This window comes from Triticum aestivum, chromosome 1B (genome assembly GCF_018294505.1).
Source record: "Triticum aestivum cultivar Chinese Spring chromosome 1B, IWGSC CS RefSeq v2.1, whole genome shotgun sequence".
In the NCBI taxonomy this organism is placed as follows: Eukaryota; Viridiplantae; Streptophyta; class Magnoliopsida; order Poales; family Poaceae; genus Triticum; species Triticum aestivum.
In genome coordinates, this window is record NC_057795.1 from 678955909 (window position 1) to 678963987 (window position 8079).

Here is an 8079-nt window from a genome sequence, read left to right on the forward strand (position 1 = left end):
AAAGTTGAAGAAAAATGATGAAGGCCAAGAAAGAAAGAAATAAAACCGAAAATAATAAGAAGAAAACAAGAAAGCAAAGGAAAAAACCAGTGAAACCCAAGAAAGAAAGAAAGAAATCCAAAGGAAACAAAGAAAAAAATTAGAAAAACCCCAATGAAAACCGACAAAGAAACGAAGAAAAACAATGAAAAGCAAAGAAAACCAGAGAAGAAACCGAAAGAAAAAAAAATAAAAGGAAAAAAACAGACCAAACCAGTACTCCGACCCACCGAGCGGCAGCCGAGGGCCCAGAGACGTTGCGCGAGGGAAAATGCTTCAGGCGAGGCGAGCGCACATCTGAGGTCGCTGTCGCATCCCGGCCGCCAGCCGGCAGCAGGTTCTGGTCGGGACGGATGAGATGGAGTCGATTGATACTGGATTGTCTCCTTCCACTCGTCGCTTAGCACATCCCAGAGTATGCCGTCTCCGTTGTGCGTCCGCCGGCCGGCGTGCTCCATTTCAGCTCTCCCAGTCAGCTCAAATGGCTCCACATTGAACGCTTCCCGGCCAAACCATTCGTCGGTATATACTCGTCGGTACAAGACAGTCATCAGTACAGTACCTCACTCGACCCTGCCCCTGCCCGTGTCCATCGATGGCTCCGCCGCTCCCGCCCCTCCTCCTCGCCCTCCTCGCGGCAGCGGCAGCGGCCGTCTCGCTCGCGACGGCGGCGGCGGTGTTCCCCAAGGAGGCGCTGCCGACCAGCTCGGGCTACCTCTCCGTCGACCCGGCCGCCAACGCCTCCCTCTTCTACGCCTTCTACGAGGCCAGCGCCCCGCTCGCCGCCACGCCGCCCGACACGCCGCTGCTCCTCTGGCTACAGGGCGGCCCGGGCTGCTCCGGCCTCATCGGCGACCTCTTCGAGCTCGGCCCCTACCTCGCCGACGCGCCCGACGGCAGCTCGCTCTCCCGCAACCCCTTCGCCTGGAACCGCCGCTTCGGGCTTGTTGAGATGTAGATAACATATGTGTATTTCTTGTACAACAAGTCCTCCTCCTTCCATATATAGTCGAGGACGTGGCTATCCTTTGTACTTATATATACGTGCATATTGCACCCGATTAATACATCGTGAGTTGCATAATTCTCTACATGGTATCAGCCTTAGTCCGATCCACCCTCCCTTAGCGCGTCGCGTCGCCTCCCAGCCGCCGCCGCTTCCCTACGCCCGCGTCGCCGAACCCTCGCCGCCGCCGTAGCTCTCCCTCCCGCGTCGCTGGCTCCCTGCCGCCGCTCCTCTCGCAAACCCTCCCACGCTGCCGCTCGCGATCCCTTCTTCTCGTCGCTAGCCGCACTCAACCCAAACCCTAACACCCTCGCTATCCGCTGCCATCTACCCAAACCCGCCCCGGCCGCCGCCTAACCCTAGCTGCACCTAAACCCTAGCCATGTCGGGTTCCAACCTTCTTTCCGACCGGTCCGCCGCCTCCACCCCTCCCGTGGTGAAGCCGCCGAACCCCTTCGACTCTTCCTCCGGCTCCTCCACCGCCACCCTTCCCGATCCCGCCTACATCCGTGATGTTCCCATCGAACATCGCGTCCCGGTGATCCTCTCCCACAAAGAGGCGAACTTCTATGCTTGGAAGACATACTTCAAGCTCCTCTTTCGTGAGTATAATCTGCAGGACCACATCGACGGCACCGCCAACCTCTTCGTCCTCAACCGCGACGCCGACTGGCTGGCAATCGACGCCACCATCATCCGGTGGCTCTTTCTCACCGTGTCCAAAGACATCTTCCATACTGTCGTTCGCGACAAGGACGATGCATGCACGGTGTGGAACAAGATCGTCGGTCTCTTCACCGACAACAAGCTCCAACGGATCGTCTTCCTGCAGCAGGAGTTCTTCGGGTGTCATCAAAACGACTCCTCCGTCAACGACTACTGCATGCGTCTCAAGACCCTCTCCGACGAGCTCAATGACATCGGCTTCAAGGTGGGCGATGAGTTGCTCCTCTCCACCCTCACCGCCGGCCTCAATGAGGATCTCGGCAACGCTGCCTCCAACCTCACACTCATGGCGAACCCTACCTACGAGCGGGTGGTGGCTTATCTTCGTCTCGAGGAACGCCGGTTGAAGCATCTTCGCTCCCGTGCCGTTCACACTGCCTTCGCCGCTGGCTACTCACGCGGTGGCCCTCCGCCCTCGGGTGCTCCCCCCGGCTTCCCCGCGCCGTTCCAGGCGCCCCGGCCACCGACTGCTTCAGCGCCAAACGGCGCCTACGGCGCTCCGTACCAGCAGCGGCCACCGGTCCCTGGTGCCCCTGCGGCTCTTCCTCAACACTTGCCGCAGCAGCCGCAGCAACAGCAGCCGCGCCAGCGACGCCGTGGCCGCGGTAAAGGTCAACAGCAACAGCCGCGCCCGGGCCCGTCCACCAGCAGCAGCAGCCGACGCCACCTTGGGGGGGTGGCCACAACCCCTGGACCGGGGTTGTGCACGCCTACACTATGCCCGTGCCTCGCCCCCCCCCCCCCGCTCCAAGCCTCCTCGGTCCCGGTCCTTCCGGGCATCAGGCCTTCTTCGCCGGTCAGCAAACCGGCCCGGTCGCTCCATCAACCTACTACGCTCCTGCTCCGGTTGGCTATGGCGGGCCAACCGCTACCAATGGCGTGACCGGCTACTCGGGCTACCCTGCGCCGGCTTCTTATGATCCGGCTCTGCTTGCTGCTCTTCATCAACAGCCTCCGACCGGGGCTTACTCCGGCGGTGGTGACTGGTTCATGGACACCGGTGCATCTTCGCACATGGCCGCTTATCCGGGTAACCTCTCCTCCGTGTCTCCTATTCACACTTCTTCTCGTATCATTGTCGGTAATGGTGCTGGTCTTCCTATCACTCATATTGGTTCCACAAGTTTTCCTTCCAACTCTAGGCCACTTTATCTCAATAATGTTCTTATGTCTCCCGAGCTTATTCAGAATCTAGTTTGTGTTCGTAAACTTTCTCGTGATAACTCTGTAACTGTGGAATTTGACGAAGTTGGTTTTTCTGTTAAGGACGCCCTCACACGGATGGTTCTTCACCGCTGTGACAGTCCCGGCGATACATACTCCGTCCAGCCTCCATCATCTTCACCTGCTGGACCAGTTGCACTTTCCGCCGGCGTTGATCTCTGGCACGCACTTCTCGGTCATCCTAGCTCCACCGCTCTTCGTCATATTATTAGGGATTTTTCTTTTACATGTAATAAAACGGATGCGCACTCTTGTCACGCATGCCGTCTGGGCAAACATGTTCGCCTTCCCTTTAGTACTTCATCCACAGTTGCGTCGTTACCTTTCGAGTTAATCCATAGTGATGTTTGGACCTCTCCTGTTGCTAGTAACAATGGTTTTTCATATTATCTTGTTATCTTGGATGACTTTTCTCATTTTGTGTGGACCTTTCCATTACGTAAGAAGTCCGATGTTGCTGCCACTCTCACGGCTTTCTACTCTTATGTAGCCACACAATTCGGTCGTCCCATTCTAGCTTTGCAAACTGACAACGGAAAAGAATTCGACAACACTACCATCCGCAACCTTCTCTCCACACATGGCACTGTTTTCCGTCTTACCTGTCCATACACCTCACAGCAGAACGGTCGGGCCGAACGCATCCTTCGCACTCTCAACGACTGCGTCCGCACCCTCCTTTTCCATGCCTACATGCCACCCCGCTTCTGGCCTGACGCTCTCGCTACTGCCACTCTCCTCATAAACCTTCGTCCATGTCGTACCCGGTGGAACTTCACACCTCACCACCTTCTCTTCGGGTCTCCTCCTTCATACGACGGTCTCCCCGGCTTCGTCGACTTCACCGGCCACTGGGTCGGCTCGCTCGCCGGAGTCGTCATCCTCTGTCCCGGCTTCTTCACAGCCGGGCGCGTCGCCAGCATCTTCACCACCAGGCTCGGCGCCTTCTCCGGTAGCGGCTGCTGTGCCACCGCCTGCTGGCCCTGTCACGCGGTCACGGCTAGGCGTCCATCGGCCCAGCACTCGCTACCCACCGGACATGTACACCTGCGTCGCTTCAACTTCTTCATCGCCATCACCCGTGCCGACCTCCGCCCGTTCCGCGCTTCGTGACCCCATGTGGTTCGCCGCGATGAAGGAGGAGTTTGATGCATTGCAACGCAATCACACCTGGCAGCTCGTTCCCCGTCCTCCTCAGGCCAACGTCATTACCGGGAAGTGGGTGTTCAAACACAAGTTTCATCCGGATGGTACTCTCGACCGACACAAGGCTCGTTGGGTCATTCGCGGTTTTCGTCAACGAGCAGGTGTTGACTTCACCGACACCTTCGCCCCGGTTGTCAAACCCGGCACGATTCGGACTGTTCTTCAGCTCGCGGTCTCTCGCTCATGGCCTGTGCATCAGATGGATGTTTCGAATGCTTTTCTTCATGGTCACCTTGAGGAACAGGTGTTCTGTCAGCAGCCGACTGAATTTGTTGATGAGTCTTCTCCGGATCATGTGTGCTTGCTCTCTCGGTCTTTGTACGGCCTTAAGCAAGCTCCTCGCGCCTGGTACCAGCGCATCGCAGCTTTTCTCACTCAGCTTGGCTTCCGCTCCACTCGCTCTGATGCTTCACTGTTTGTCTACCACCAGGGTGATGCTACTGCCTACCTTCTGCTCTATGTTGACGACATCATCTTGACAGCATGCTCGCCTGCTCTTCTTCAACAGCTCACTGATCGTCTTCGTGCTGAATTTGCCATTAAGGATCTAGGTCCTCTGCACTATTTTCTCGGGATCGAGGTTCTTCGTCGAGCAGATGGCTTCTTTCTTCATCAGCGGAAGTATGCTCATGAGCTTCTGGATCGTGCCGGGATGCTTAACTGCAAACCGGCTGCCACACCTGTTGATACGAAGGCCAAGCTCTCCGCCACAGATGGTTCTCCTGCTTCAGATGCTCCCTTCTATAGGTCGATTGTTGGTGCTCTTCAGTACCTCACTCTTACTCGACCGGAGCTCCAGTACGCTGTGCAGCAGGTTTGCCTCCATATGCATGCTCCACGTGATGCTCACTGAACCGCGGTCAAGCGCATTCTGCACTACATCCGTGGCACCTTGGATCTTGGATTGTCACTTCAGGCTTCATCATCTTTGGACATGACGGCTTATTCTGACGCCGATTGGGCCGGCTGCCCTGACACGCGCCGCTCGACCTCTGGTTATTGCGTCTATCTTGGACCATCTCTCATCTCCTGGTCGTCCAAGCGGCAGCCTGTCGTCTCCCGCTCCAGTGCTGAAGCAGAGTACCGCGTCGTTGCCAACGTCGTCGCCGAGTGTTCCTGGCTTCGTCAGCTGTTGCATGAGCTTTTGTCTCCGGTTGACAAGGCTACGATTGTCTACTGTGACAATGTTTCTGCGGTCTACCTCTCCGCCAACCCGGTTCATCATCGACGCACCAAGCACATTGAGATTGATATCTACTTTGTTCGGGAACAGGTCGTTTTGGGTCATGTGCGCGTACTACATGTACCTACGTCCCAACAGTTTGCTGACATCATGACCAAGGGCTTGTCTACTGCGTCTTTTGAGGAGTTCCGATCCAGTCTTTGCGTCGACCGTGGTGCCGCTTCGACTGCGGGGGGTGTTGAGATGTAGATAACATATGTGTATTTTTTGTACAACAAGCCCTCCTCCTTCCATGTATAGTCGAGGACGTGGCTACCCTTTGTACTTATATATACGTGCATATTGCACCCGATTAATACATCGTGAGTTGCATAATTCTCTACAGGGCTGCTCTTCCTTGACAGCCCGCTCGGCACCGGCTTCAGCGCCGCGCCGTCGCCCGCCCTCATCCCCAGGGACCAGCCCGCCGTCGCCGCCCACATCCTCGCCGCGCTCCAGTCGTTTTTCGACGCCAACCCGCCCGCGTTCCGCAAGCGGCCCTTCTTCCTCTCGGGCGAGAGCTACGCTGGCAAGTACGTCCCGGCCGCCGGGGCGCACATCTTCGCCGTCAACCCGACGCTGCCGGCGTGGCGGAGGGTCAACCTCCGCGGCGTGGCCATCGGGAACGGGCTCACGCACCCGGTCGCGCAGGTGGCCACGCACGCCGACTCGGCCTACTTCACGGGCCTCGTCAACGCGCGGCAGCGGCGGGAGATGGAGGCGCTGCAGGCGGAGGCAGTGGCGCTCACGGAGGCCGCGCGGTGGCGGGAGGCGGCTGACGCGCGGGGCCGCGTGCTTGACTTGCTGCAGAATGCCACGGGCCTCGCCACGCTCTACGACTTCGCCAAGCAGCGGCCGTACGCGTCGGCGGGCGTCGGGAAGTTCCTCAACAGGGCGGAGGTCAAGGCAGCACTGGGCGCGCTCCCGGACGTGACGTGGGAGGGGTGCAGCGACGCGGTGGGAGAGGCCATGTACGAGGACGTGATGAAGAGCGTGCTGCCGGAGGTGGAGGCGCTTCTCCGGCAGACGCGCGTGCTGCTGTACCAGGGCATCCGCGACCTCCGGGACGGCGTCGTGTCGCAGGAGGCGTGGATCAAGGACCTGCGCTGGGGCGGCCTGCGCGCGTTCCAGGACGCTGAGCGCGCCGTGTGGCGGACCGGCGAAGGGGAGGAGCAGGAGCTCGCCGGGTACGTGCAGCGGTCGGGGGCGCTGACGCACGTGGTGGTGTACGGCGCCGGGCACCTCGTGCCGGCGGACAACGGGCGCGCCACACAGGAGATGATTGAGGGATGGGTCATGCAGACGGGCGTCTTTGGAAGCGGCATGAGGTAGCGCGGCCTGTTGCCGGCCGGCGACCTGATTCTTGCGGCTTGACGAAGCTGGCCTTTTGTCGTGACGAAAATTGTTGCAGTAATACTAATTATTTTTTGACGTGTGGGCTACGGCTATGTGGGGCCCGCTTGTCTCGTGTATTTTGTGTTTGGTCCATCATGTGTTGTCTCGTGCGCTTGTGTGTGTTGATGGGGGTGTGAATGGTCGGATGAGGCTTCTCTTTGTGCCCGCTCCGGTAAGTATATGATTTGTTCCCCGTGCTCATAGTTGTGTTTAGGGTTTTTGATTAATAGTACTAACTACGTAGGATTGGATTGGATTCAATTCGGATCAATTCGGATCCAATCGATTGCGGTTCAGTAACAATTATACTAGATGGCAACTTTTTAGGATGTTCATGGAAGATCGGTGTTGTTAGTGTTGTTCTTGCTACAATTACAATGTTAGATTGCTACTGCTTAGGGTGTTGATGCTAGATTGGTGTTGTTGGTGGTGTTCTTGGTGCATTGACCATTAGATTGATGATGTTGCTGATGTTCTTAGTAGATTGGTGGTTAGGATGTGTGCATGATCATAGTACGTGCTTGATGATCATAGTAAGGACAATGCATGCGCATGCTACAAACAGTAGCAAGACAAATCTGCATGCTATAAATAGTAGTAGGCCAAATTTGAATCCATTTTGGGTGGTTTTGAACATAGCACTGATCATTTGCAATTGCCACCGCTCAGTGGCAGTTGCAAATGATCAGTGGCGGTGGCAATTGCAAATGATCAGTGCTGTGATCAGATCATAACACTGCCCAAGTGCAACTGCCGGTGATCAATGGCAGTTACAGATAATCATGATCTTCGTACTTACTCGTCCACTTACCTGGCAAGGTCGTGAAGACGGACTGGGACATCGAGAGTAGAGGGGCGCAGGTCATCGTTGGCGCCGAGGATGCCGAGGACATCATCCCGATGAACCGCTGGTTGAAGTGGGTCTACGTGCCGGGCAGGGTCGACACCATGAGCCAGTCGCTAGGCATTGGACGCAGGCCTAGGATCGGCCACGAGGAGGTAACACGGGATCCGCTAAGGTTCTAAGTGCCGATCAAGGACGAGAAAGATATCGCCATGCTTGTCATCCCGCGGGCCTTCGGGACAGTGATGAAGCAATGGTTATAATCAAGCTATTGGAGGTATGCCCTAGAGGCAATCATGTTATGATATTATTTCCCTATGTATTGATGAGTTATTTCTTTTGTCCTTGAACATCACCAATGATATATATCAATAAATATGGGGCTCGTTTGTGAAACTATATATTGTATGATGATTG

The 8079-nt window shown here is 56.6% G+C and overlaps 1 pseudogene; it reads left to right on the forward strand.

Annotated features, from left to right (window-relative positions):
* Window positions 1-361: 361 nt before the first annotated feature.
* Window positions 362-7242, forward strand: LOC123100337 (serine carboxypeptidase-like 50; annotated as a pseudogene).
* Window positions 7243-8079: the final 837 nt, after the last annotated feature.